The 10,261-nt window shown below is 38.6% G+C and overlaps 1 pseudogene; it reads left to right on the forward strand.

Annotated features, from left to right (window-relative positions):
• Nucleotides 1-1,135: 1,135 nt before the first annotated feature.
• LOC102709020 lies at nucleotides 1,136-9,958 on the forward strand (annotated as a pseudogene).
• The last annotated feature ends 303 nt before the right edge of the window (nucleotides 9,959-10,261 follow it).

Raw genomic sequence — 10,261 nt, forward strand, 5'->3', positions numbered from 1 at the left:
GGCCGTACGACACCCGCGAAGGTAGGCTGCCGCATGCGCCGTCGACACACTCTAGTATGCGGCTGCGGCTCCAGACGACGAGCAGTGAAGGCAGAACACTTGTGGGTGAGAACCATATTTTCGTCCCATCTTCCATTGGGCTACATCAAAATATTGAAAATTTCTTAAAGAAAATAGAAAATGCTAATTTAAGTGAAATATAGGGTTATTTTAGAGAAGCCTACGATTTCTTGGCTATATTAGCAGAGCAATTGGGTTGCGTGGCCAAAACAGCAAATTTCTCCCTATCCGATACGCCGGCGCCAACTAACCCGGCCCAGCCCAGTATACAGCCCGCGTGGCGTACAGCCCAGGATCGCTTAGGATCGGAGCGACACGTACACCGATCCGGACATGGCCAGCGACGTCTAGGTAACCTCAACCTGCCGCCTCCGCCTCCGCCTCCGTCGTGGCGAGGAGGCGAATTCAGCACAAAACCCTAGCGTAGCGACCTTCCGACTCCCCGCGTCTCCAACTCTCCATCCATCGACGCCTACCGCGAGGTACGTACGTACGTAGGTACGCGCCACTACCAATTCTCGCCTCTCTCTCTCTCGCTGGCTTCGTGAAGTTTGTTGTTCGATTTCCGCGGCGTGGTTGGCCATGGATCATGTTGGGGATTTGTTTTTTTTTTCTTTTTTTTGGCACGATTTTTTGTGCTGTCCGGATTGCGCGGAGCGTATGTATTGTGGATTGCTTGTGTTTGGTTGGAATTTGTACGGTGTGCGATGGACTGATTTAGTTATATTTCTCGCTTTTTTTTTTCTTGCCTGGACGATCGCTCTTAGCAATTGAGTTGTCTGTCCTGTGTTTTTCATGTATATGCTTCCTCAATTTTCGAATAATTGACAAGTTCACTATTTCAAGTTTAAACTTTGACATTTTGTCTTACCTAAAAAGTTATATAAATACTTCAAAACATCATACAGATACAGCTTCCATTCATGATAATGGTATTCATTTAGACGTAATCTGTGGTCAAAGTGAGATGCCCGCAGTCAACACTTTAAACAGTTTGTGAATTGTGATGCAGTAATAATGACCTTTTTGAAGTGATCATAGCTACTCAAAATTCTGTCTCATGACTTATAGCAGGATGGGTTTGAAGAAGATTCCTTTCCATCGGCACAAGGAGAAGGAGGAGGCAAGAAAGAAGGTATAGTGTTGAATCTCTTTCAAACTTTCCATGCATCTTCCATGGCCACGCATATCTGATTTGAACTGTTTTGCTCTGTTGTGAAGAGAGAGCAAGATGAAGTGGCACGTGTGTACAAGGAATTTGTCGAATCATTCGAGGGTGATAGCACATCTGGGTCGAAGTTTGTCCCCGGAGGTGTGATTGATCCCAATGCCAAGCCAACAGTTCATCCCGAAGGTTAGTGATAGACTGATAGGGTTTACATTTTTCATGTACTTTGTTAGTTTGTGGTAGTTGGCTTGCCCCTTTGTTGATTGAAAATCATGCATGATGGATATATATACATTGGTTATTCTGTTAGTACTCCAATTAATCAAGAGACTGGCATTTTCATTAATTCATTCAGCAATGGCAGGTAGAAAGTTCAAAGATCAGGGGTCTGTTCCAATGAAGTGCAGTAGGTAAACGATAAAAATAATCGGTTTCTAGAAGAGGTTATATTACGATACTAGATTTATGGCCATACTGTCAATATATGATTGGAATCCAGAGGCCAATCATAATCTATTTTAACTGATTCATTCGAGCTAAAATTGTCCACACATTTTAATTTACTTTTTGTTAGCATCATTGTTTTGTGAATTTTTTGCTTATTTATATACAAAAAGTTGGTACTTGGTAAACCATTAAATGTGTTTGACAGACAAAATGGCTGTATTATGAAGACAAATATCTCACTTCATGCTCTTTTATTGCAAAAAAAATTGCACTCAAAGATATCCTGTAGTCCTCTCCAGTGGCTACGAAATATGGAATATTGCTTGTGGACTGTAACATAGGACACATATATTGAGACTGAGCTCAGAGAGAATACCCATATTTCCGTATGGTAAAATGTAATTAATTTTGGATGACACATACAAGGATTAGGCTCATGTTATATCCGTTCTTCAAAGCACTTATAAATTGATCATACTTTGAACCTTGGGGAATGAAATTTCAATTATCAGTGAAGTGATTATAGTTTTAAGAATATTAATACAGGTCATACAACAATTTACATGTGCTGAGAAACTTGTGTATGTAGTAGGGTTTTGTCCTTTTTTCTGTTTTTAGCCCCTCTTTCTCGCTCACTCGACATTTCTCTCCCCTGAAACGGTAATTTAAGTTCATTTAAGTAGATTCCTAGAGTTTTCGCTAGTTCCATATTTCATTTAAAGTTTTTTTTTCCGTTATGACTCCAAGACAATATGCACTAAACTATTTTCCCCATAAGTTGAAAACTCTTTGTCTATTCTTTGAAAAGCTTAAAGCTATAGCATGGCAGTGATGAAAGGAACCTCTTAGTTGCGTAATATTTGGATTCATTTTATGTAATCATTGTAATAAGTCATAAATGCTATCTAATTTCTATAGAGCCATGGCTGATGGTGAAGCATATGTAAGCTTCACGATTAACTGCATCTCTGTATTTTCTTGGTTAATATGATTTCAGAAAGAGAATTTGCGAAAGTATCGTACGGTTAAAAGTGGTTCTATTCATCAAGGGGTTACTACTTACTAGTAACTCACCCTGCTTGTCATTTTTTGTGCACATTGCTAATTGCTTCATCCTGGTTGTTCACATGATAGATACCTTATACTTAGTGTACTTTTGTCCAGGCATGTTCCATCCTTATTTTTGCCACCGTCATTTGAAAATGAGCCGGAAACAATGGTTAGTACTCTTCCATTGTTATTACTACTGTCTCAGTAGACAATAGTTGGTACGATTCATTAGTTAAGCATTTTCTTGACATGCAGAAGGAAGAGAAGTGTCCAAATAAAAAGGAGAGAGGAAAAGCACGGGCAATAGACAAGATCATGGTGCAAGGGCTTCAAGAAAGGCGTAATAAGGAACGCGGACACGAGCGTGAGGGTCGACACACTGACTCCTCTACTGTAAGTAATTCAGTGTGTGACAAAATAGGACTTTATTTTTTGAAGTAAGCAGCATTGGCATTTCAAGAGTGAAGATCATTTTTAGTTCGTTGGCTAGCATAATGCTTTTGTTTTGCGATGGATGATGTATATGTGTAACCACCCTGGAACATAAAAAATATATACCTGGTCATATGAGATCAGTTAGTGACCACACTATGGACATGTGCTAAAAGCATCTTTTTAAAAGAATTATGAAAATTGACACACATGTCTACATATATATATGCATCCACAGAAGGTCCTTTAGAGTAGAGGTGTGAGGTGTACCACTTGCCATTACTCAAAGTCATCTCCTTTTCTGTTTAGAATGTTGAACACCATATTTTCTTCTCTGGAGCACTATTTTTAATAGATTTCTAGTTTGTTAGGAACTATCATAGTATCATGGTCTCTCTTGCAATTTTTCTTTGTTGCATTATTGATCTGTTAGTATGTTCACTTTCCTGCAGTCCTCTAGCCATTTTGATGAACTACCAGATGAATTTCATCCCATTGGGAGATTTCCTGGATCATTTGCTAATGAGGATCTGCAATCCACAAACTTGTATGTTGGGAATCTTTCTCCCAAGGTTGGTATGCTCCAATGCACATGTTCATACAGAATTTCAACTTTGTGTGTGTCATGATTAATTAGCTCGATGGTTGCATTGCATCTATGATATAGGTGGATGAGAATTCTCTTTTAAGGACTTTTGGTCGATTTGGACCTATTGCTAGTGTCAAGATAATGTGGCCCCGAACAGAAGAGGAACACAGAAGGCAAACAAACTGTGGTTTCGTTGCGTTCATGAATAGAGCAGATGGACAGGCAGCCATGGATGAAATGCAAGGTTACTATACATTTTCATGTAGTGCAGGGATCATTTTTGTCCATTTGAACAGGAGCTTGAAAATACTTTGCTTGCTTGCTTTCAATAATACTATTCATCTTCTTGTTTTTGACATGCTTAAATGGTTCTTGTCAGGTGTTGTTGTGTATGGCTATGACTTGAGTATAGGGTGGGGCAAATCTGTTGCTCTTCCATCACAAGCATTGGCTGCTCCTCTACTAGAGCGCATCACATCTGTTAAACCTCAAAAGTTAGAGCTGGTAGGGATCTTTTCTTACTGCAGATGTTTATTGTTACAAAATGCCTTTCTTCTTCACTGATTTTTTGCAATATTGGTAAAGTGCATATGTCCCTGTTGCTCTCTCTGAGAGGAAAATTAGTATATCTTGTCGTCTTTGTATTGGGTCATTTTTCTGAATGCTTTGGTTTGATAAATCTTTCATGAGTGAGCAGTTTATAAATCAAGATACACTACTTCCCATTTGATTCTTTTTTCTAAATGTTTAAGTGCTTGAGTTGTATAGAGTATATACTAATGGAAGTGTTTACCACTCACCTTGTTGGGTATAAATTAATATCTGGAATATTCCTCAATTACCACATTATTTAGATAGGCTTTTCCATTCTGTTTGCCATCCCTGTCTTGTATTCAACTTTGGTAGCCATGTTCTTTATTTCTTTGTGAGGGCATGTGCAGTACATGCTAGCGACTAACGGCACCATGCATACTTGCATTGGTTCTAACCGTTCCATTATTTCAACCATGGGTACAGTTCTTTTGTGGGTCAGCAAACCTATCATCTTTGCTAAGTGAACAAAAAAAGTTTAGCTGAGAATAAGATGAGGAAGTCAAAAGGTTTTCATGGAATGTATTTAATGATGTTATCTTCATTAACTTGAAATATTACTGCAATAAATCATGCCAGAGACAACACTAAGGGACAGACCAAAGAACGATTAAAAACAAGAGTGCTAATGTCCAACTAATCACTTAAAAAAATTGTACAGATTCACATAACCCAAGCCTTATTTTTAACTCAAGTAGACATTGCAAGAAGTTTTGTCTTGAATGTAAACTTGAAATTGAATCATATCTCGTGTTATTTATCCAACATTTTGGTTATTCTAATTTACTTTGGTTTCACAGGTCCTCACAGCAAATGTTCCTGATATAGTGGTCGCTCCACCAGACGATGCACATCTTCGGTGTGTGATTGACAAAATGGCTTTGCATGTACTTGATGGGGGATTTACTTTTGAACAAGCTGTGATGGAAAGAGGCCAAGGAAATTCTTTATTTAGGTTCTTGTTTGATCTGAAATCAAAGGAGCACACATACTACATATGGAGGTTATACTCGTTTGCCCAGGTAATATAAGTGGTTGCACTTTCCAATTTGCTCATTTTTGTTAGAAGTGGTAATATTTACAGACATTTGTCTAATTGCTGTCTTCTCTGAGACATTTGATGGAATGCAGATTTATCATTATTCTCCATCATGCATGTTTTTGTATACAGACATAAAAAATGATAATCTGCTTAAATAAATTTACTTATCTTTGAATGTCACTCATTAATGTCTCGTTAGAATTTTTATTGGTCTCCTAGCGTTGGGCTGGAAAGAATATTATTTAGATCCAGCCACTTATGTTTATTGCATCTATGTGTGAATAATTAGAAATGTATGTCAATCATTGAAGTGATATAATGGTAGCATTTAACAGCTTATGGTGATATTGGAATGCAGGGTGATACTTTGCAGCGGTGGAGAACAGAACCATTTATCATGATTACAGGAAGTGGAAGGTAAAATAGTGTGCACAATGATATTTATATTCTAATGGGTATGTGTCCTCTATGGCCCATTGGATATGTGATGACTATGTGTCCTCTATGGCCCATTGAATATGTGATGACATGCTATTGTTCTAAATATGATCTCCAGATGGGTTCCACCTTTGCTGTCCCGCAGAAGTCCTGAGCGTGAAAAGGTATCTACTTTTGCAGCTGGGAGGATGGCAAAGCAGCTCCAATGTGTGTTCTAAAAATGTGCATAGATGAGAGAGAAATGCATAGGATGGATGCTATACATTGGAGAGAGGGCGCTAAGCTAATTTTTCTAAGCACTTATTGCAAGCATCTTTAATGTATATTTTCTTAGGATTGTCTAAGCCTTGACACATCATAAGATTCTAACTTAACTAAATATGCTCCAATGTATAGAAATATAACCCATACTAAGATGGGTCCAACCATGTTAAAAAATATTATCTACTTCAACTTTTCCAACATGAACCAATAAGACAACAACCCACTTCAACTAAAATTAGTTTTTTAATTTAAGCACCAGTTGCCCAAACAAGCAACAGGTGCTTAGAATTTCTAGCCTAGCACCTATGCTCCAATGTATAGCACCTTATCCTTTTGTATCTCTTTCCTCCATGCACCTCCTTGACAAATACATTGGAGCTAGGGCATATCTAATGTTTATTTTCTTAGAAAGGTGTAAGAATAGATATGTCATAGCATCCTAGTTTAGTAAATAATGCTTCAATATTGTATCTTGTATAGGTTACACTAAGGTGGGTCCCATTGTGATAAAAAATCATTCTTTTCCAACTTTCTCCATCCTTCAACCTTACATGTTTTAGGTAAAATATTTTTTTAATCTAAGCACCAGGTGCCAAAAAGACACAGGTGCTAAGAAATTCTAGCCTAGCACCCTTACTCCAATGTATTACACCTCTTTCACATGTTTCTCTCTCTTCTATATAGCTCCTTAGATCACACATTGAAGCTGCCTATGCCCTTAGGCAACTAGTGCTTAGATTAAAAAAATATTGCATGGTGGGGAAAGGTGAGAAGGATGGCATCTTTTTTATCTCAGTGGGTCCCACCTTAGTTTAAGTTATATGAGTCTAATTGGAGCACACTTGACTAAACTAGCACCTTATGACATATCCATTCTTAAAACTTACTAAAAAAATATACACTAAAGATGCCTAAAGAGATTGCGTTACATTGTTGAAGGCCTCTTTCCTTGCCATGTTACAAATGTTTTTTTCCCCTATTACAATACTATTTTCTATTTTTCTTTCTTACAGCGTGTAGAAGTGGAGCACAGATTGACTGATTCACAGCGTGATGAATTCGAGGACATGCTACGTCAATTGACATTGGAAAGAAGTCATATAAAGTATGCTATGGGATTTGCATTGGATAATGCTGATGCAGCTGGAGAGGTAAAGCATCCTTGCACTGGATTTGACCCAATCAGTCAATTTTCTCCCCTCTTTCTTTTATTTTTTGACTACATATATACTATTTCATTCTTCTTTAGGTTAGTTCTGCTTCACATATTTTTTGCTTAGCTTGCTATTCCAAGTCCTATATCTCTGTTTCTTTTTCACTGCCTTTGCTGCCATCGTCCAATTGACACCGTTCTATTCCTTGAGCATGGTTAAGAGTGGTGCGTAATGACTACTCCCTCTGTTCTAAAAGAACTTCATATTTCTAAATCAAATTTGAACCAGAAAGATAAATTTATCATGGGATAGAGGAAGTATATACATTCTGTTTATGTTTACAACTGTATGCATTTTGTTGTTTACTGGGTTGCTGGTTATTTCCCGTTAATTCAGACCAGACGGTGACCAGAACGGCAAACACATAGCATAACTATTGCTGTTTTAGTTTTTGCATAAAAGAACTCAATTTTTGGTAATTCACATAACATGAGTACTCAATTGGTGCTTGCCATGTGCAGATTGTCGAGGTTCTTGCAGAATCTTTAAAACTCAAGGAGACACCCATCCCAACCAAGGTTGCTCGGCTCATGCTAGTATCTGATATTCTTCATAACAGCAGTTCTCCTGTGAAGAATGCTTCTGCATTCCGAACAAAGTTTGAGGCTGCTTTACCTGATGTTATAGAAAGCTTCAATGATTTGTACCGCAGTATCAAGGGAAGGATTGCAGCTGAAGCTCTGAAAGTAAGTTGTATTGCTCTGTGTCTTGCATACTTTATTTTTATTTCTTTCTTGATGTTGCAACACGAAATTCAAATCATAACATTATTTTTTTTATTGTTCTGCAGGAGAGAGTTTTGAAAGTTCTACAAGTATGGGCAGACTGGTTCTTATTTTCTGATGCATATCTAAATGGGCTAAGGGTTACCTTTCTTAGATCAGCCCACTCTGAGGTTATTCCTTTCCACACTCTGTGTGATGATGCACCGGAAACTGAAAAGAAAGCTAGCTCTGAGGACAGCAGTGATGGATTAGATGGTCCCTTGGCCACAGGAAAGGCAGCAGCAACAAGGGAGTTATTAGGGCTTCCACTAGCTGAACTTGAACGGCGTTGCAGACATAATGGCCTCTCCCTATGTGGTGGTAAGGGGATGATGGTTGCCAGGTTGCTTAGCTTGGAAGAGGCTGAGAAAGAACGTGTTTATGAGAAGGCTCCTGGCACTGAATATGGACAACGAGAACCACATAGAACTGGAAGAGATGGTATTGCTGTGAATGCTCACAGTGCTTCAAGGCCTAGAGAAGGTACTGCTGATGGTGAATCAGACATCACAGGCCTCTCTCGTTATGATATGGAAGCAGGGCACAAACGCTCTAATGAATACGCATCTGCTGAACCTGTTGCAAGAAAGAAGCGAAAAGCTGATCTTGTTTTGCCGGCTTCAAAATGGAGTCAAGAGGATGATGGCAGTGATGATGATATAAAAGGTGACCGAGGTTTGGGATTGAGCTATCCATGTGGTAGTGATATTGCTGGTGATTCTGGGAAAGCTGATGCCACAGAAGTTAGCAATGATCACTTTAATCATCACCCAGATACAATTCTTGATGAAGAGCATAGGTACGTTTTCGCATGAATTGTAATGATGACATTCATTACATTTTTCTCCATGATATGTATTAGGCAATTACTTTGCACAGTTTGTAATGTAATTACACGACTTGTGATCTGCAGGAAGAAGCTGAGGCAGATTGAAATTGCTGTCATGCAGTATCGTGAATCTCTTGAGGAGAAGGGTTTGCAGAACACAGTTGAGATCGAGAGGAAGGTTGCCAACCATCGTAGGTGAATTCAGTCTGAATATGGTTTATCATTTTCAAATGATGGTGCAAACAGTAAACGCTCTTCTGGTATGTAAGAAAGCAGCAAGGACATATCCTGCTTATTAGATAATTGGATTTTTATTGCTTTTAGACATTCATTTCCATTTCTTCTGTTGAGCCTTTGCATCATATGGAAACGAGCCATGCTAGTTCTCCCAGAACTTTTAATATTTTGCTACCTTTATTATGTGAGAACGCTACGGTTGCCTATATTACCACTCTATTAGTAGAATCGATTTTGGTTTATAAGGGTATATCGGTACTTTAATAACTTAGTGATTAGGGTAATGCTTGCTTTTAGTATTTTATCACTTCGTAAGAGGCTTTTATCCATTCATCAGTTCGTATTACTGCTTAGCATGTACTCGACAATGCATCCTTCCACACTGGCAAATATATGATTTTACCCCTCCGTGCTCATAATTTTTTTTAACAATTATGCCCCTATGTTTTAACTACCATTAACTGAGTTGATAGTAGGAATAGATCCGAAACCTTTGATAAAACTAAATAAGCGGTTTAGATTCATTGCTACTGCTAGTAGAGAGCACTTTAGTGAAACTATTATTACCTGCCTGGTTCTCATGAAAAACATGATATTTTTTTTCAGACAGCTCCTCGTCGGAGCGGAAAGATAGGCATGATGAGGCAACAAGGAAGCGTCATGGAGCCGTAGTCCTCCAAGGAAGTCCGTGGAAAGAGACCGAAAGCACAACCGCAAGAGAGACACCGACAGATTGCATGCCAGTGATGCTGGGAGAGACAGGGCACGTGAAAAAAGCACAAGCCGGGGCAGGTATGATCACTATGACAGGAGAAAGAGAAACGGAAGGTGATGGATGCCTGAAATTCTCCTGCATTCATAAGGTGTGAGCAATGTAATATCTCCGTGCCTGGTACAGTTTTGCACCAGTTAAAAAAAAAAAATCTGCGGCTGCAATATGAAGAGTGTAAGGGAACTTGCTTTGGTGACAAATGCAGTCTTTGACGACATTGTCCATTCTCTCGATCCATTTCACATGTTTATTCATTGATGTGATGCCATCAAGGATTGTAGTTAAAAGTAATCTTTCTTAATGTAATTTTACAAGTTCTGCTATGTCATGTGTGGAGCCTGTAGTTAGTACTAGTATGGATCAA

Source organism: Oryza brachyantha, chromosome 8 (assembly GCF_000231095.2).
Source record: "Oryza brachyantha chromosome 8, ObraRS2, whole genome shotgun sequence".
NCBI lineage: Eukaryota > Viridiplantae > Streptophyta > Magnoliopsida > Poales > Poaceae > Oryza > Oryza brachyantha.